Source organism: Psammomys obesus, unplaced genomic scaffold, assembly GCF_907164565.1.
Source record: "Psammomys obesus unplaced genomic scaffold, mPsaObe1.curated_primary_1811, whole genome shotgun sequence".
NCBI classification, from domain to species: Eukaryota; Metazoa; Chordata; class Mammalia; order Rodentia; family Muridae; genus Psammomys; species Psammomys obesus.
Genome location: NW_026590515.1, coordinates 553,014 through 574,549, shown reverse-complemented (window position 1 = coordinate 574,549; position 21,536 = coordinate 553,014).

The following is a 21,536-nucleotide window of genomic DNA, read 5'->3' as shown; positions in this document are numbered from 1 at the left end:
AAGGTCAAACAATGTGGTATAGGCAAGCCTGATACAATAATGATCACACAACAAATAGTAATTATTCTTATTGGTCTTGTTATTGTTATAGTTAAAATATGCATACTACTTCCTTATGCATGTTAGAAAAAAAACCAAAATTTAAAAGTATTGAGGGAAGGGTAGTCCTCATCCTGAAAGACAAAATTAGTGTTCTTCATTGCAAAATAATGTGTCTGTAGTTAAGAAAAAAAAATGAGCATTTCTTTAAGTGTTTCTCTGCCATTTGGTATTCCTCTATTGAGAATTCTCTGTTTAGTCCTGTACCCTCCCCCCCTTTTTTTACTTGATTGGTTTCTTTTTAACTTCTTGAATTCTTTACAAATTCTAGATATTAGCTCTCTGTCAGATATAGGGTTGGTGAAGATCCTTTCCCAATCTGCAGGCTGTCTGAGATTTCGCTTTACACCCACCAGAATGGCTTAGATCAAAAACTCAAGTGACAACACATGCTGGAGAGGATGTGGAGAAAGGGGAACCCTCCTCCATTGCTGGTGGGAATGTAAACTTGTACAACCACTTTGGAAATCAATATGGTGCTTTTCAGAAAATTAGGAATAGTGCTAACTCAAGATCCAACTATACCACTCGTAGGCATATATCCAAAAGATGCTAAAGTACACAAGAACATTTGCTCAACCATATTTGTAGCAGCTTTATTGGTAATAGCCAGAATCTGGAAACAAGACATATGTCCCTCAGTTGAGGAATGGGTACAGAAATTGTGGTACATTTACACAATGGAATACTACTCAGCAATTAAAACAAGGAAATCATGAAATTTTCAGGCAAATGGTGGGATCTAGAAAAGATGATCCTGAGTGAGGTATCCCAAAAGCAGAAAGACACACACGGTATATACTCACTTATAAATGGATATTAGACATATAATATATGATAATCATACTAAAATCTGTATACCTAAAGAAGCTAATCAAGAAGGATCACCCTGGGGAAAATGCTCAAACCTCATTCAGAAAGGCAAATGGGAGAGACATCGGAAGAAGGTGAAAACAAGGAACAAGACTCTACTCAGCAGGGTATTAAAGTGGATGCTGAGACACATAGCCAAACTTTTGGCAGAGTAGGGAATTTTATGAAAGAAAGGGGAAATAGAAAGACTTGGAAGGGTCTGGAGCTTCACAAGGAGAACAATAGAACCAAAAAATTTGGGCCCAGGGGTCTTTTCTGAGACTAATACTCCAACCTAGTGTCATTCATGGAGATAATAGCCAGTAGCAGCTCTTTCTCCAAATGAGCTCCCTAATAAGCTGTCCCTAATAAGCATCAGGGACTGTCTCTGACATGAACTCAGTGGGTTGCTCTTTGATTACCTACCTCTGAGGTGGGAGCAGCCTGACCAGGCCACAGAGAAAGATTATGAAAGACAGTTCTGAAGAGACCTGATAGGCTAGGGTCAGATGGAAGGGGAGGAGGTACTTCCCTATCAGTGGACTGAGGAAAGGTCATGGGAGGAGATGGAGAGCGAGATTGGGAGGGAATGAGAACAGGGGCTACATCTGGGATTCAAAGTGAATAAATTGTAATAAATAAAAATCATAATAAAAATAAAGACAATTCAAGAAAAGAAAATAGAATGAAAGAATTTTCTGTATGTGAAAATTCTTTTGGTAGGGATATTGTGTGACGTAAGATCTTATATAACTCAGGCTGGCCTCAACCTTGCCACCATCACACCTTAGCTTACTGAGTTCAGGAATTATATGCCTGACTAGAAAAAATTATTCATTTTTTTGATGTTGCAACATAGTTTTTGTTTTGTTTTATTTTTAAACATATAACCAAAAGTGTGTTGCATTGTACTGTGGTTTATTGTATTTTGCTTTCTTTGCCACACAATAATTTTGGACGTATCTGAATAATAATTTATATCATTTTCTTTGGTTATTTTTAAAATATAAAGTTTATATGATGAGATAGTTTTTAATACTTTTATCCAGTATAATGCTTTTCTAAAATTCCATGTGTGTAATATTTTCATTGAATAAGTAGGCTTGATTGGATATATTTATAAAGTAATTTAATTGTATCTGCCAATATCTATCTCTTGATGTTTATTTTACAGGGTTTGAGGTTTTTTGTTGTTGGCCTTTGATCTGATTTAAGTAAGGCCTCATGATTTTGATGTTCACTTACAGGGAAGAAAATAACCTTCAGTCCATAGTGTGTCTTATATTTCACTTTAAGGCTTTATTGTTTGTTTTATTCTGTTTTATGGTTTTGTTTATTGTAGTTTTTTTGTTTTTGCAGTCTGGTTGCTAGTCGGTGGGTGGTGCATGGTCAATCTTGACTGCCTTTCTTTTCCTTCTTCCCCTTGTGTATTAACCCCTTTACCCCGAAACATTTTCAAAAAACTATATATCTTATGCTTCAGGGGATAGATGAGTAAAACACACAAAAAATTCTGGCTTGTCTGCCATTCCTTGCTGATATACTGCTAATTCTTTCTGGAGGTGGCAGATGCTTAAAATTGTCTTGGAATGGGGCATATAGCTCAGTGAAATAAAAATCGTTTAGTATATGAGGGGTCCTGGTTCCACACTCAGCACAACATAAATTAATGCATGACTAAATACATAATTAAAAGTTAAAGCACACAATATTTGAGAAGTATCTTACTGATTCATCAAAGACTTCTGTGGTGATTTGCTTCACTTCATTACCCACAGTTTCTCTCTCACATTCAGTGTTCCCTTGGTAGAAGCAAATGCATTTGTGATTTCCCTTGGTTGATTATTAACTTCCTTAGCTTCCAGTCTTCTGGTGGAAATTTCAAATTCCACTTGTTCCTTCAGCAAAAAACTCTTACATAAGAGCTGAAATGAAGCCACACTAACTCTCCTGTGTGTAAGAGAAAATCTCTCCCAAATTGTTCTATGTAGGCACATGATCCCCTAATGAAGCAATGCTTTGTGCACCTCTGTTCTACAATAGCCTATTGGCCAGATCCTGGACCCTTGAATTAATTAGGGATGAGTTTGACCCTCATCCGGTATGCATTTCAAACAGCATGAGGAATAAATGTAACTGTCCAGACAGTCTCATTAGAGTTTGTTTTTTTCCCCAGGTATGGGGAAAGTAGTCTCAGTAAATCCATTTGCTTTCTTTAGTTTCAAACCGTCTCTTTTAGTTTCAACTACTTTTGGTATTTTTATATTCTCAACTTTAGTGTGAAATTAAGAGGAGGTTATTTTTGTTAGCCAAAAGGTAACAGTCTACTGTTGAAAATACAATCATTAAGTAGTGTGTCACAATAGAGGATCTATCATTTACAACTTTTAGTCTTTTACAGCTATGCACTATGTTCTGTTCTTTACTCTCCTTTATATAGTTTAATCTAGAGGCATACAAATTTGAGTTAATATAATATTTAACACATTATATGCATAATTGTGTTAAAATGCATAACACAAAATTTACCCACATATAACTTTTTAAACATATAATTTTGTAAAGTTGAGTATACTCAGACTGTGGTTGAACACAGACTATATTTTAAATATCTCCATGTGTATAAAAGAATTCCAGCTTTTTGTGTTTAATTTTTAAAAAGAAAATTGATTAGAATATTGGTTGCTAAAGGCTTAACCAACCAGCATAATGGAGAATAAGCCAGTATCATGAGAGGCATGGATAATAATGAGATACAATCTCAAGACAATTCAACAATAATAATGGCAATCCTCAATTGGGAATGAAAGGATGACTTCTGAAAGCTAGGCTGTGTAAGTCTAGATTCTATAGCCACTCTATTTATAGTACTTCAGTGTTCATAACTTGTATACTGCTTTTTAAACTGACTTATTATGTATTTTTACTTTATAAATCATTTATTAATGCTACACAATTTTTATTTCCTCACAGTTCATGTCTTATAAGATTTTCTTACTATCCCCTTTATGACTCTGACAAACTGTTATGCCCATAGCAAACCTCCTCATTTATTTGATACTGGTATTTTCTGACTTAAATTTTCAAGAAAGGAAATGTAACTGCCTATGCTTATTTTCTCATGCTATACGAGGATGTTCAGCTCAAGGACTGGCTGCCCTTAGGTCAAAATGTGGTCCATATAGCTCCTCCTTGAACAGAGGTTAAAGTGGGATTGATTCCTGAGAACAAACCCTGTGTTTGACAGAGAACATGAGTCATTTCTTTTGTCATTAGTAAAGGAAAAGCAAGAGGAAAGCGAAATCTTCTTTGTAAATGGTTAAGTAAGAATGACCACTTCTCTAATATTCATGTCAGTATTTGTCTGAAAACAGGGCTTTTGTAATAGATGAAGAATACTAAAAAATGCTATCTGAGAATGGGATTTTTTTCATTTTTCATTATTTATTCATTTTTTATTATTAGTTACATTTTATTAACTTTGTATGCCAGCTGTATCCTGCTCCCTCATTCTCTCCCATTCCCACCCTCCCTCCCTCATCTCCTCCCTGCCCCTTCCCAAGTCCACGGATTGGGGAGGACCCCCTCCCTTTCATCTGAGCCTGTTTTATCAGGTATCTTCAGGACTGGCTGCATAGTCCTCCTCTGTGGCCTAGCAGGACTTGGGGGGTGGGGAGGTTAAAGAGCCTACCATTGAGTTCATGTCAGAAATAGTCCCTGTTCCCCTTATTAGGGAAAACCAATTGGTTACTGAGATACCATGGGCTACATCCGAGCAGAGGTTCTAGGTTATATCCATACATTGTCCTTGGTGGAGTATCAGTCTCAGAAAAGACCCCTGTGCCCTTATATTTGGTCCTTTTAGAGCTCCTATCATCTCTACGTCATACTAACTCCCCCTTCTGTCATATGATTCCCTGCACTCTGCCAAAGGCAGGCAAATGGTGGGATCTAGAAAAGATCATTCTGAGTGAGGTATCCCAGAAGGAAAAAGACACACATGGTATATACTCACCTAAATAGACCTATAAGATATGATAAACACAATGAAATCTATACACCTAAAGAAGATAAACAAGAAAGAAGACCAGGGGTAAGATGATCAAAACTCACTTAAAAAGACAAATGGAATGGGCATTGGACTTAGGAGAAAACCAGTAATAGGACAGGAGCCTACTGCAGAGGGCCTCTGAAAGACCTCTACCTAGCAGTGTACCACAGCAGATACTAAGACTCATAACCAAACCTTCAGCAGAGTGCAGGGATTATTTTTAAAGTTTTTTTAAATTTAAAGTTTATTATAAAACTTTTGAGATTCTGATTGTAGGGATTTATTTTGAGGAATAGGTAGGCCATTTTTCTGATTGGAGCTACCCAGCAGCGGACCCTGAGACAAGAATGTTACTACAAACTTTTTTTTCCCGAATACATGCTTTATTTCTTTTTTTTCAGTTTTTTTCTTTATTAATTACACTTTATTCACTTTGTATCCCACCCGTGGTACCCTCCCTCCTCCTGTCCCAATCCCTCCCTTCCTCCACCCTCTGCATGCCAGCCCCTCCCCAAGTCCACTGATATAACCACAGACACTGAAGGAAGAAGTCAAACTTTTTATTTGGGAGGTGATAATAGTAAACAAAGGCAAGGGAAGTGAACAATGGGACAAAGAGAGAACAGCCAATAAAAATGCATCATTATATTGTTCACACTATAGCTCATTCTACTGATCAACTCTAAGAAATACAGAACACACTTCAGATTTATCCCACCAGAGAATATAGGTTGCTAAGTATTTCTCCAGCAATATTCTGCTCATTAATAACTGAAGCATGCTTCTGGAACTATTAATTGTCTGGTAATTTTGTTTCACTATGAACACAGTTCATAGCTTCATGCTCAGTAAAAAGTTTTCAAGCTAGGAGTCATAGGGGTTTACAGTCAGAAATCTTGAATCTTCAGTAGACAATGCAGGAAGACTGCCAGAATGCACTGCCATTGTTTTCTCTAGCATCCCTCCTATATTCTTCTTCTTTGAGTAACCCTAACCTCATCAGGTATTTATTTCTTAGGCTAGAAGGCCTTACCAAGATTTTAAGAGTAATCTTCCTGAAGTTTAGCCAGTTGTGGAAATTCTATTCTCTTTGTGTAGATATGGACATCTTTTGTGTAGTTATGGTGCCATCATTCTTGAGATATGTGATAGGATATCCTGGGGAAAGACCTCTCCATTCTTAGAAAGGAAGCATTTTATTTTGCAGTATAAATGCCACATATTAGTATATCACATGAAAATGTTAGATCCACCAATGTACAACAAGCCCTAAATTAGCTAATCCTAAAGATGGGTTATGTTGTAATTTTCTCCTTTTGAGAGGTGACATATTTTACTGATTACTTACCTCCCCCCCTTTTTGAGACAGAGTTTCTCTGTGTAGCCCTGACTATCTTAGAACTCACTATGTAGACCAGGCTGGGCTTGAACTCAGAGATCCACCTACTTCTGGTTTCTGAATGCTAGAACTAAAGGTGTGCATAGCCATGCTTAGCTGACTTAAATCCTGTGTTTATGCAACTTCAATCCTTGGTGGCTTTTAGATATTCTCTAGCATTAAGTTGGAATTACGCATCAAACACTACTTCTTCATAGTGAGGGGCAGTGGCTGTCTCAAGAGCACATGCTGAGTACTGATTGAAATATGAGCTAAGTAACCACTTCCCCCACTCCAGAATATGAATTTTACATGAAAGACTGCCAATGAAAAATTCACTACTCATATTTAAGTAGTAATAGACATTTCCCCCAAACTAAGCAAAGTAAAACTGTTATTTTAAGCAAAATGACTGACAATATGTGTTGCCAATGATAAACTCTAAGCTTACAAGTAAAATTTAGATTTGGAGTCAACTTCATATGCTATAGCAACAGTTGCCAATACATAAATGGTTTTGATTAGATTAGTGGTGAGATTAACTAATTGAATGTTTTGGTGTTGTGTAATAAAATATCTGATCATTTGAAACTCATTAAAGCAATATTTTTTCAAACTGCAAAAGCATGGTGTTATTGCATGTATAAGTATATGGTGAATTATTGCATACACAGGTATAGTATGGATTAACAGACATTAGTATAACAATATATAAATATATTTATTAATGTACCTTTACATTCTACATTGTAACTATTTTTGTTTTTTTATTTCAAATTATTCTTTTTTATTTTAATTTTTCTTAAATACCGCTTTATTCATTTTGTATCCCCCAATAAACTCCTCCATTCTCCCATCCCAGTCTCACCCTCCCTCCCCCTTCTCCATGCATGCCCCTCCTCAAGACTGATAGGGGAGGTCTTCCTTTCCTTCCTTCTGATCCTAGTCTATTAGGTCTCATCAGGAGTGGCTGCATTTTCTTCCTCTGTGGCCTGGTAAGGCTGCTCCCCCCTCAGGGGGAGGTGATCAAAGAGCAGGCCAATCAGTTCATGTCAGAAACAGTTCTTGTTTCCATTACTACGAAACCCACTTGGACATTGAACTGTCATGGGCCACGTCTGTGCAAGGATTCTAGGTTATCTCCATCAATGGTCCTTGGTTGGAGTATCAGTCTCAGAAAAGACCCCTGTGCCCAGATTTTTAGGTTTTGTCTCTCAAATCATGCATTTTTTTTATTAATTACACTTTATTCATTTTGTATCCCCCCATAAGCCCCTCCCTCCTCCCCTCCCGATCCCACCCTCCCTCCCCTTTCTGTATGCATGCCACTCCCCAAGTCCACTGATAGGGGAGGTTCTCCTCTCCTTTCTGATCTTAGTCTATCAGTTCTCATCAAAAGTGGCTACATTGTCCTCTACTGTGGCCTGGTAAGGCTGCTCCCCCCTCAGGGGGAGGTGATCAAAGAGCAGGCCAATCAGATTATGTCAGAGGCAGTCCCTCTTCCCATTACTATGTAACCCACTTGGACATTGAACTGCCATGGGCTACATCTGTGCAGGGGTTCTAGGTTATCTCCACGAATAGTCCTTGGTTGGAGTATGAGTCTCTGGGAAGTTCCCTGTGTTCAAATGATCTTGTTCTGTTGCTCTCCTTGTGGAGTTCCCATCCCCTCCAGCTCTTACTATTTCCCACTTCTTAGATAAAATTCCATTCACTCTGACCATCAGTTGGCCATCAGGCTCAGCACTGCTTTGATAGTCTATACTGCAGAGGCTTTCAGAGGCCCTCTGTGGCAGGTTCCAAGGTTGTTTCCTGTTTTCTTTTTCTTCTGATGTCCATACTCTTTGCCTTTCAGGATGGGGATTGAACATTTTAGTTAGGGTCCTCTCTTTTGCTTAGTTTGTTTAGATGTACAGATTTTAGTGGGTTTATTCTAGGTTGTATGTTTATATGAGTGAGTATATACCATGTGTGTCTTTTTGCTTCTGGGACAACTCACTCAGGATGATCCTTTCCAGGTCCCACCATTTACCTGCAAATTTCATGATTTCCTTATTTTTCATTGCTGAGTAATACTCCATTGTATAGATGTACCACAGATTCTGCATCCATTCTTCAGTTGAGGGGCATCTGGGCTGTTTCCAGCTTCTGGCTATTACAAATAAAGCTGCTACAAACAAGGGATTATTACAAGTCCACAGAGGAAAACAATGAAGCCAGTCCTGATGAAACCTGATACAATAGGGTCAGATGGAAGGGGAGAAGGACCTCCCCTATCATTGGACTCAAGGAGGCACATAGGAGAAGAAGAGGGAGGGAGGATGGGATTGGGAGGAGATGGGGGAGGGGGATACAGCTGGGATACAAAGTGAATAAACTAAATTAATATAAAAAAATTAGATATTAGTTAACCTGCCTATTAAGCCAGGCAATAAAGAGACATAAATGTAATGTCTCTCTTCTCACTTGTTTTTGCTTTAAAATGTAGAAATTTCTTTAAAATTCATATTTATGCTAATATTTCATTGGTTTAATTTTTAAAGTAACAAGTTAATTTTTAAACTTTATGTTGAAGCACATATATGTAAATATAATCTACATAAATAGAAATTTTGGGGGGTATCTTTAATACTGGTGAAAAGTTTCCAAACATCTTGTAACAAAAAAGAATTGTTTAAAGACTAGTTACAGAGTGTTCAGTGGAGGAAGAGTAGGAGTTGAAGAGGAGTTAGAGGTAGAACCAGAAAAGAGATATGCAGAGCCTGTGATAAAGAAGTCTTGGGGGCAAGATGGCAGCGCCGGGAGGACTCTCATTCTGAGGAGCAGCACAGCAGGATTGGCACAGTGACCAGCAATCAGAACTCGCGGCCATAAAACACAAGTGGTTGTGTTTCTCAGGTGAGAGGATACCCCACGGTGGGGGATTCAATCAGCTTTAACTCACCCGGCAAAACCGCAGAAGAGATCCCCGTTCCGCCAGGCGCTTGGTCGCCAGCCCAGAGCTACCCGCCAGCGCGATCTGGTCACGGTCCCAGACTGAACTGTGGGCCCACAACACCATAGACTGGATTTCCCAGTCGAGAGATAACCCCACGGAGCAGGAAACAATTGGGACCGACCCCAGGTTACCCAGACATCCCCTGGAAAAGACTCGGGTTCCGCGGGTGCCCCAGGAGCCAGCCCGGACCCAGAGCCGAGAGGGACAAAGGCGCCTGCCTGCACAGAGCCCTGCCTGCGCGCGTGATTCGCCGCCTCAGATAGAACTGTGGGCACCAGGGCAACAGGGCACCAGACTGCGTGTCTCTGGCAGGAGGAAACCCCCAGTGGAGGGGGTCAGCAGCTCTAACGCTTAGGACACCCAGCACCAAAACACTTCCTGGACTCACGCAGACTCTAGTGCAGGCAGAAGCGCTGTGCTCTGCCGCCATTGTTGCGTTCCCCTGGGGCACTGGGACACACACACAGCTGCATCCTCGGACCTGCAGGAGCCGAAGAGCCATTACAGCAGCCCTCAGATACTGTGCCAGGGATCGGCCAGTTGTCCCTGGCTGGACTGCCAAAACTGTAGGAATCCCTGATCCTTCAGGGGGGCTGCACCCACAGCGTCTGGACCAGAGTGGTGCCTACAGCCGCCATCCCAGACAGAGACACACAGCTTCTGGTCCAGAGTGAGGCACCCAGCCTCCAGACAAGAACAGTGCCCCCAGGCGCCAACTCAACCTAGGTGCACATTCTCCAGGTCCAGAGCAGAGCAATCAGCCTTTGACCCAGAGACTTGCTGAGTGCACCTCCCACTTTCTCAGACAGAACTGTGCGCCCCAGGATAACAGACTGAGTTTCCCTGTTGGGAGAAAACCCCATAGCTAGGGAATCAGCAGCTTCTTCAAGAGGACTGTACATGGAAATTTAGTGAGCAGCAACACACTAAATTTATAACAAGAAACCCAGCAGTGGGGCAGCTGTCTTGAGAAATTTTATGGGTAAGAGGAGATCCCCCCCCTGCCTAACATAGACCACAGCTACTACTCAGGGCTATAAACCTGAGGTGAGCAGTGGCATCTCCGGAGAAACACTGGCCATACAGTGACCATAACCAAAAAGCAGAGAAGGAGTCCTTCAGGAAAAATCATCTTCCGGCCAAGGGGATACTCCCTACCTCAGGACTCCAGGAAGCACAGAAACTAACAGCCAAAACCTAAATCAGCCCAATGGGTAGAGGTCAGCGTAAAGGCTCAACCAACAAAAGACAGAGCAATATGGCATCTCCAGAACCCAGCCATCCAGGGGCGAACAGCCCTGAACAATGCAGCATAATAAAAAATCAAGAAGATGACCTTACATCTATGTTGATGAAGAGAATAATAGAGGAAACAGATAAAATACGTAAAGAATTAGAGGAAGATAAAACCAAACAGATCATGGCTATCCGTAAAGAAATGGAGGAAGATAAAGACAAGCAAATTAGGGCCATCCGTGAAGAAATACGGGAAGATGCAGCCAAACAGCTTGTGGCCTTCAGAGAAGAAATAATTAAATCACTGAAAGAAATCAAAGAGACAGAGTTGAAGGAACTAAAAGAAAAAGAGGAAAATACAAGCAGACAGGTGAAGGAAGTAAACAAAACAACTCAAGACCTGAAGATAGAACTAGAAAAATTAAAGAAAACACAAATGGAGGAAATAATGGAGAGGAAGAATTTAGGGAAGAAAACATGAACTACAGAGGTAAGCATAACCAACAGAATACAAGAAATGGAAGAAAGAATCTCAGGTGTAGAAGATACAATGGAAGAAAGCGATGTATCTGTCAAAGAAAATGTTAAATCCAAAAAATTCCTGACACAGACCGTCCAAGAAATCCAAGACAATATGAAAAGACAAAACCTAAGAATAATAGGAATAGAGGAAAAAGAAGACTCCCTTCTCCAAGGCCCAGAAAATATTTTCAACAAAATCATTGAAGGAAATTTCCCCAAGTTAAAGGAGAAGCCAATAAGGATACATGAGGCCTACAGAACACCCAACAAATTTGACCAGAAAAGAAAATCCTCCCGCCACATAATAATCAAAACAGGAAGTATACAGAACAAAGAAAAAATACTAAAAGCTGCAAGGGAAAAAGGCCAAGTAACATATAATGGCAAACCCATTAGAATCACACCTGACTTTTCAACAGAAACTATGAAAGCCAGAAGGGCCTGGACAGATATCATGCAGACCCTAAGAGAACACAGATGTCAACCCAGGCTACTACACCCTGCAAAACTCTCAGTCCTCATAGACGGAGAAAACAAGATATTCAATGACAAAAACAAATTTCAACAATACCTACACACAAATCCAGCATTACAGAAGACACTGGAAGGGAAAATACAACCCAAGAAAATTAGCTTCTGTCAAGAAAACACAGGAAATAATTAACCTTACTACAGCAAAACAAAAAGCAACCAAGCACACAAACTTATGAACACAGCCAACATCAAAATCAAAGGATCTAACAGCCACTGGTCATTAATCTCTCTCAACATCAATGGACTCAACTCTCCAGTAAAAAGACACAGATTAACAGAATGGATACGTAAACAAAACCCAGCAATCTGTTGCATACAAGAAACACACCTAAGACACAAAGATAGACATTACCTGAGGGTAAAAGGTTGGAAGATGACTTTCCAAGCAAATGGACCCAAGAAACAAGCAGGAGTAGCCATTCTAATATCTGATAAAATAGACTTTCAACCAAAATTAATAAAAAGAGATGAGGAAGGACACTTCATACTCATCAAGGGAAAATTCCACCACGAAGACATCACAATCCTGAACATCTATGCCCCAAATACAAGAGCACCCACATTTGTAAAAGAAACATTCATAAAATTTAAACCACATATAGATCCCCACACATTAATAGTGGGAGACTTCAACACCCCACTCTCAACAAAGGACAGGTCAACAAAACAGAAATTAAACAAAGAAACAATATCTCTGACAGAGGTCATGAATCAAATGGACCTCACAGACATCTACAGAACTTTACACCCAAACACAAAAGAATTTACCTTCTTCTCAGCACCTCATGGAACCTTCTCCAAAATAGACCATATAGTTGGTCACAAAGCAAGCCTCAACAGATACAAGAAGACTGAAATAATCCCTTGTATCCTGTCTGATCACCATGGAATAAAGCTGGACTTCAACAACAACAGAAATAGCAAAAAGCCTACACACTCATGGAAACTGAACAACTTGTTACTAAATGACAGCTGGGTCAGGGAAGAAATAAAGAAAGAAATTAAAGCCTTTCTAGAACTCAATGAAAATGAAGACACAACATACCCTAACTTGTGGGACACAATGAAAGTAGTGCTAAGAGGAAAGTTCATAGCACTAAGTGCCTTCAAGAAGAAATTCGAGACAGCTCATTCAAGCAACTTAATGGCCCACTTAAAAACCCTAGAAAAAGAAGAAGCAGACACACCAAAAAGGAGTAGATGGCTGGAAATAATCAAACTCAGGGCTGAAATCAATCAATTAGAAACAAATAAAACAATTCAAAGAATCAATGAAACCAAGAGCTGGTTCTTTGAGAAAATCAACAAGATTGACAAACCCTTAGCCAAGCTAACTAAAAGGCAGAGAGACACCACCCAAATCAACAAAATCAGAAATGAAAGGGGGGACATAACTACAGACACTGAGGAAATCCAAACAATCATTAGGACTTACTTCAAAAGTCTATATGCCACAAAATTTGAAAATATAAATGAAATGGACAATTTTCTTGATCGATTTGACTCACCAAAACAGAATCAGGACCAGGTAAATCAACTAAATAGTCCTATATCCCCCAAAGAAATAGAAGCAGTCATCAAAAGTCTCCCATCCAAAAAAAGCCCAGGACCAGATGGCTTCAGCGCAGAATTCTACCAGACCTTCAAAGAAGAGCTAACTCCAATTCTCTTCAAACTATTCCACAAAATAGAAACAGAAGGAACATTACCAAATTCATTCTATGAAGCCACAATCACCTTGGTACCTAAACCTCACAAAGACTCAACAAAGAAAGAGAATTTCAGGCCAATCTCCCTTATGAACATTGATGCAAAAATACTTAACAAAATACTTGCAAACCGGATCCAAGAACACATCAAAGATATTATCCACTATGACCAAGTAGGCTTCATCCCAGGTATGCAGGGGTGGTTCAATATACGGAAATCCATCAATGTGATCCACCATATTAACAAACTGAAAGAAAAAAACCACATGATAATCTCCCTAGATGCTGACAAAATCCAACATCCATTCATGTTTAAAGTACTGGAGAGATCAGGGATACAAGGCACATATCTAAACATAGTAAAGGCGATATACAGCAAGCCTATAGCCAACATCAAACTGAACGGAGAGAAACTTAAAGCAATCCCTCTGAAATCAGGGACAAGACAAGGCTGCCCACTGTCTCCATATCTCTTCAACATAGTGCTGGAAGTCCTTGCTAGAGCAATAAGACAGTCGAAGGAGATCAAGGGGATACAGATGGGAAAAGAAGAAGTCAAATTATCACTATTTGCAGATGATATGATAGTATATATGAGTGACCCCAAAAACTCTACCAGGGAACTCCTACAGCTGATAAACACCTTCAGCAAAGTGGCCGGATATAAAATTAACTCAAAAAAATCAGTAGCACTCCTGTATACAAAAGACAAAAGGGCTGAGAAAGAAATTAGAGAAACAACACCCTTCACAATAGCCACAAATGACATAAAGTACCTTGGCGTAACCCTAACCAAGCAAGTCAAAGACTTGTATGAAAAAAATTTCAAGTCTCTGAAGAAAGAATTAGAGGAAGATATGAGAAGATGGAAAGATCTCCCATGCTCATGGCTTGGCAGGATTAACATAGTAAAAATGGCCATCTTACCAAAAGCAATCTACAGATTTAATGCAATTCCCATCAAATTGCCAACACAATTCTTTACAGACCTGGAAAGAAAAATTCTCAACTTCGTATGGAATAACAAGAAATCGAGAATTGCTAAAACAATTCTCTACAATAAAAGATCTTCTGGAGGTATCTCCATCCCTGATCTCAAGCTGTACTATAGAGCAACAGTTATAAAAACTGCATGGTACTGGCATAGAAACAGAATGGTGGATCAATGGAATCGAACAGAAGACCCAGAAATAAACCCACACACTTATGGACACCTGATTTTTGACAAAGATGCCAAAACCATACAATGGAAAAAAGATAGCATCTTTAACAAATGGTCCTGGTCCAACTGGATGTCTACATGTAGAAAAATGCAAATAGATCCATACTTATCACCCTGCACAAAACTGAAGTCCAAGTGGATCAAAGACCTCAACATAAAACCAGACACATTAAATCGGCTAGAAAAAAAAAGTGGGGAATACCCTAGAACTCATTGGTACAGGAGAAAACTTCCTGAACAGAACACCAACAGCACAGGCTCTAAGAGCAACAATCAATAAATGGGACCTCATGAAATTGAAAAGCTTCTGTAAAGCAAAGGACACCGTCATCAAAACAAATCGACTGCCTACAGATTGGGAAAGAATCATCACCAACCCTCTATCTGACAGAGGACTCATATCCAATATATATAAAGAACTAAACAAGCTGAAAAGCAACAAACCAAGTAATCCACTTAAAAAATGGGGAACAGAGCTAAAGAGAGAATTCTCTGCAGAGGAATATCGAATGGCAGAGAAGCACTTAAAGAAATGCTCAACCTCATTAGCCATTAGGGAAATGCAAATCAAAACAACCCTGAGATTTCACCTTACACCCATCAGAATGGCCAAGATGAAAATCTCAAGGGACAACACATTCTGGAGAGGTTGTGGAGAAAGGGGAACCCTTCTCCACTGCTGGTGGGAATGTAAACTGGTACAACCACTCTCGAAATCAATCTGGCGCTTTCTCAGACAACTAGGAATAGCGCTTCCTCAAGATCCAGCCATACCACTCCTAGGCATATACCCAAAAGAGGCGCAAGTACACAACAAGGACATTTGTTCAACCATGTTTGTAGCAGCTTTATTTGTAATAGCCAGAAGCTGGAAACAACCCAGATGCCCCTCAACTGAAGAATGGATGCAGAAACTGTGGTACATCTATACAATGGAGTATTACTCAGCAATGAAAAATAAGGAAATCATGAAATTTGCAGGTAAATGGTGGGACCTGGAAAGGATCATACTGAGTGAGTTGACCCAGAAGCAAAAAGACACTCACGGTATATACTCACTCATATAATCATACAATATAAAATAAACCCACTAAAAGCTGTACATCTAAACAAACTAAGCAAAAGAGAGGACCCTAACTAAAATGTTCAATCCTCATCCTGAAAGGCAAAGAGGATGTACATCAGAAGAAAACGAAAATAGGAAACAACCTCGGAACCCGCTACAGAGGGCCTCTGAAAGCCAGAAGAAAACAGGAAACAACCTTGAAACCTGCCACAGAGGGCCTCTGAAAGCTTCTGCAGTATAGACTGTCAAAGCAGATGCTGAGCCTGATGGCCAACTGATGGGCAGAGTGAATGGAATTTTATGTAAGAAGTGGGAAATAGTAAGAGCTGGAGGGAACGGGAACTCCACAAGCCGAGCAACAGAACAAGATAATTTGAACACAGGGAACTTCCCAGAGACTCATACTCCAACCAAGGACTATTTGTGGAGATGACCTGGAACCCCTGCACAGGTGTAGCCCATGGCAGTTCAGTGTCCAAGTGGGTTCCATAGTAATGGGAAGAGGGACTGCCTCTGACATAATCTGATTGGCCTGCTCGTTGATCACTTCCCCCTGAGGGGGGAGCAGCCTTACCAGGCCACAGTAGAGGACAATGCAGCCACTTTTGATGAGAACTGATAGACTAAGATCAGAAAGAAGGAGAGGAGGACCTCCCCTATCAGTGGACTTGGGGAATGGCATGCATGCAGAAAGAGGAGGGAGGGTGGGATCGGCAGGGGAGGAGGGAGGGGCTCATGGGGGGATACAAAATGAATAAAGTGTAATTAATAAAAAAAAATAAAAGATTTAAAAAAAAATAAAAAAAATAAAAAAAAGTATCCTACCAATACACTTAAAAAAAAAAAAAAAGAAGAAGTCTTAGGACATTGAGAATAAACCAAGATAACTTGTTTGGTGAGTGACACAAACAGAAGTGACAAACAACTCATTAGACTTAATGTTCTTAAAATCTTAAAATAAAGTTGACTAGTTAAGAGGTTATGTTGGAAGGGGATAGCAAAACATTATTAGAAGCAAGGCATTTCTGTACTCCCCCCCCCCTTGAACACTGTGGATTGAGTTACAGAGATGAATGGAAGAAAAAAAAATTAACAAATCTGAAGCAATATGCTAATATATTACAGTCATGATTCTTGCTGTTTATTATAGCAACAATAAATGTAAACAAAAGTAAAAGACAGCTTTAAAGTTCTTTCTTTAGAAATAAGAATATTTGATGTGTTTATTTTGTGGAGACTTGGAGTGGATGAAATTGTTGCTCTTTCAAAACTGAAAAATGGGAAACCTTCAGCATGAAAAACAATACTGACACAAACTAGAAATCCTCAGACAACCACAATTTCACCTTGAGCCATGGAATTGCATTATTTTTTTTTTCTTATCAGGAAGGTCCTCATCTTTGAGCTTTAGGTAAAGGGACTTGTCTACTTGACACCTAAACTTCCAAATATAGGTACAACTTAGAATAAATCCTATTATTTTCAGGCAGAAAAGGAATAAATATAATTTTACAAGCTGTAAATTATGTAATGTTATTATGTACAAAGAATGATCCATGCCAAACTGCTCAGAAGATGTTAGTCAGAAAAACTATGTTACAGTATACATTTTACATTTTTCTACTTGTTACTAAATACCAGAGGAAAACAGCCTAATGAAGTAAGGGTTTATTTTGGCACAGAGTTTGAGGTCATAGTCCATCCTTGTGGGTGGGGAAGGTGTGTGGCTCTAGTTAGGGCTAAGAGAATCTAGTTACCAGCATGAAACAGCTGGTCCCAACACATATGCACTCAGGCAGCAGAGGGATGGATTCTAGTTGTTCCACTTGCTTTTAAAAGTAATTCAGTCTGCAAGTGTGTCTTCAGCTCCAGAGATGGGATGTGCATTGAACTTATGACAGGAGTCTACCACAAAAGGCATCTGAAAGACTCTACCTAGCAGTGTTTCAAAGCAGACACTAAGACTCATAACCAAACCCTCGGCAGAGTGCAGGGAATCATATGAAAGAAGGGAAGTTAGTATGATATGGAAAGGATAGGAGCTCTACAAGGACCAAATATATCTGGGCACAGGGTCTTTTCTGAGACTGACACTCAACCAAGGACCATCTATGGATATAACCTAGAACTTCTGCTCGGATGTGGCCCGTGGTAGCTCAGTAACCAAGTAGTTTTCCAAAGTAAGGGGAACACGGTCTATTTCTAACAGGATCTCAAGGGCAGGCTGTTTGACCACCCCCCCAGGGGAGGAGCAGTCTGTTAGGCCACAGAGGAGGACTTTGCAGCCAGCCCTGAAGATACCTGATAAAACAGGGTCAGATGAAAGGGGAGGAGGTCCTCCCCTATCAGTGGACTTGGAAAGGGGCAGGGAGGAGACCAGGGAGGGAGTGTGGGGTTGGGGAGGGAATGAGGGAGCAGGATACAGCTAGGACACAGAGTTAACAAAATGTAACTAAAAAGAAAAATAAAAAAAAAGAGAAAGGAAAAAAAATAATTCAGTCTGTAAGAGTGTTGTAGCTGGATCTTGAGGTATCACTGTTCCTAATTTTCTGAGACAGTGCCAGATTGAGTTCCAAAGTGGCTGTACAAGGTTACATTCCCACCAGTAATGGAGGAGGGTTTCCCTCCATTAATCACAAGTTTAAAATTTGCCATCTTAACACCTTATTCCACAACATATTCAGTACCTGCCTAAAAGTCCCAGCATCTTAAAAGTCCAAACATTACTCAAACATTGGAAGTGCAAACAAAATCTTTTTCCAATACTCATGCAATCTCTTATCTCTGAAACATATAAAATCAAAATATAAGACACATGCTTGCAATGTGCCATAGCACAGGGTAAACATACCTATTTTATAAAGGAAGTAAATAGTGAGGAATGATCAAGACTGAGAGCTAGCAAGGCAAATACTGACATCTGCAGCTCCTGGTCTTATATTTGGGTTTTGTGGTGGTATTGTCTGTACTCTAATTGTTTTGAAGAGCTCCACCCCTCTAGTTCTGCCACCTGTAACATACAGGCCCCTCTCTTATGCTGGCTTCAATCTGTGCCTGCACCTTTCTTCAGTGGGTATCTCATTGCCATGGCAGTTGAAACATCTTGTAGACTGTTCCAAGTTAAGATTTACCTTGAGAACTTCATTGTCTTATTGATCCCTGTTTGTAGGGAACCCAAAACAATAACACAATGCTTTGCTTTAGTGACTTTCTAGAATCTTGGTGCAGGTCTCTATGACCCTTTACATCTTGTATTTTGTATGCCTCTAAAACAAAGTGAATGATGCTGCAAGTTGCACCAGATAAAGGTATGGTATATTTCCCTTCTACTGTAGCTGTAATGGCCTCTGTAAACTTTTGTGGATGCAGTGAGGAAGACAGTTTTGAAGGCAGTTGTCATATAGGGCTTTCCCTATTCAGTTTTTTTTTTCTTTCTAAGGAATCAGCTTCTTTCTGAAGATGGAGTCTTTTGATGAGTATGGTCTTATCTTCAAGTCAGTTTATCTATTGCCCCAGTACAATGTGTGAGTTTCTCCTTAAATGTGCTGATCTCCTTTGTAATTGTAGATGCTCTGTACCCTCCTTGCCTGAAACTTTAACTTATTTCACACTGCATTCTTTACCAAACTTCAGGTTTTTCATGTCTTTCTGTCGAATATATGTTCTCTCTTAGTGCAAAATTGCATAAGAAGAGAGATCAATAACTATGATATTACCTGAATACTACTCTGGTCTTGAAATTTCCTCAAACTCATACTTTACTTTTGAATTTATCCTCACTCAAGTTATCAGGATCTGGGCGGAACAACAGTCTCATTCTTTAAGAATATAACATGAGCAGCCTCTAGCTTCATTCCCAGTGTAGTATGTTCCTCCTCTACAACTACATGAGAATAGTTTTTATTGTCTGGATTACAGTTTAACATTCTAGTTTAGGGAACTACTACTAGAATGGCCCATTAAGTTCTTTTTATAGCATTCCAAGACTTTTCCAGCCTGTAGCTCCAAATCATTTCCATATTCCTCCAAGCAAAAAATTCTTGAGGCTTGCAAAGCATGTGACCAGGTTTATTACCCACGAAACTCACTCTTTGTATCAATTTTCTGTATTACTTTTCTTGTTTCTGTGACAAAATACTTGATAAAACAACTTAAAGAAGGAGCAGTTCATTTTAGTTCACAATTTGAGGACATAGTCCTCAGAAGGCAGAGGCAGGACCATGGTTCTGTCATCATTGTGTCTTCATTCAGGATGGAGAGAGAGAGAGAAAGAGAGACAGAGACAGATATAGAGAGACAGAGAGAGGCAGAGAGACAGAGAGAAGGAGACAAAGAGAAAGACAGAGACAGACGTAGACACTGTTCTTTTTATTCAGTCTCTAGAATATTGCCACACACATTCAGTGAGTTTTCTCTCCTTATTCTACTCTAGAATACACTCAAAGTTTTGTCTCCTGGGTGATTCTAAATTCTATCAGGTTTCCAGCTGTGATTAACTCTCTCTCACACATACACACACATATAAACACACAACACACTCACATGCATACACACACACACACACTCATGCATATATTTGGAAAAAAGTAAAGGGTAGAGCCAACATTATAATACAGTTTAAATGCAAAGGTATATATGAACTATCCTTAAGCAATAACATTTGTTTTATTATTTTTATTACTATCATTTATAGTAAATTATACATTTTGTAACCCAACTATAGCCTCTTCCCTCATCTCCTCCTGGTCCCACCCTCCCTGCCTCTTCTCCAACTATGTCCCTCCCCTAGTCCACTGATAGGGAAGGTCCTCCTCCCTTACTATCTGATCTTAGCCTATTATGTCTCATCAGGACTATCTGGATCCTCTTTCTTTGTGGCCTAGTTAGGCCAGGTCACCAGGGGAAAGTGATCAAAGAGCCAACCACTGAGTTCATGCCAGAGACAGCCCCTTCTCCCCTTACTAGGAAACCCACATGGAGACTGAACTGCTCATGGACTACATCTGAGCAGGGGTCTGGGTCCTCTCCATGTATGGTCCTTGGTTGATTCATGAGTTTCTGCAGGACCCCTTGAGCCCAGATTATTTTTTGACTCTTTTGGGATCATCCTGAGTGAGGTAACCCAGAAGCAGAAAGACACACATGGTCTATACTCACTTATAAGTGGATATTAGCCATATAATATAGGATAAACATATTAAAATTTACTGTCCTAAGGAAGCTAAACAACAAGGAGGACCCTAGGGAAGATGCTTAGTCTTCATTCAGAAGGGCAAACAGGACAGACTTCGGAAGAAGGAGAAGACAAGGAACAGTACAGGAGTCTTCCACTTTAAGAATGTACTTAATGCTCACATCTTTGACCATTGAACCAAAACTTTTGCCCATATACAGCAAAAGTTTAGTTACAGATGAACTCATTTTTTGCTGCTCAAAATAGATGAAGTGTATAAACTCTTTGTTTTAGTTTTTTAAGTGTTGAGCAAGGAGTTACAAAACCACTCTGACAACAGTCATCTGCAGTATAGAAAGTAGTGTGGCTTTCAAAGGAAAGATTACTTTTAGTTTTCAGCTAATAGTTTGGTTGAAATTTAAAATCAATAGTTTTAGCACGGCCGCATTTCTGGATAAAATTGTGTCTTCACTTTTTATCTTTAAAGTACATTTTTTAATGAAAAGAGATTCTTTTCTCATCCAAAATATACTGATTATACTTGTACCTCCCTCTACTTTTTGCAGTTCTTCTACGCCTCACCTCCTCTCCAGATATATCCTCTTTGTGTTTCTCATTAAAAAGGAACAGTCTTCTAAGAGATAGCCAAACACACACACACACACACACACACACACACACACACACACACACACA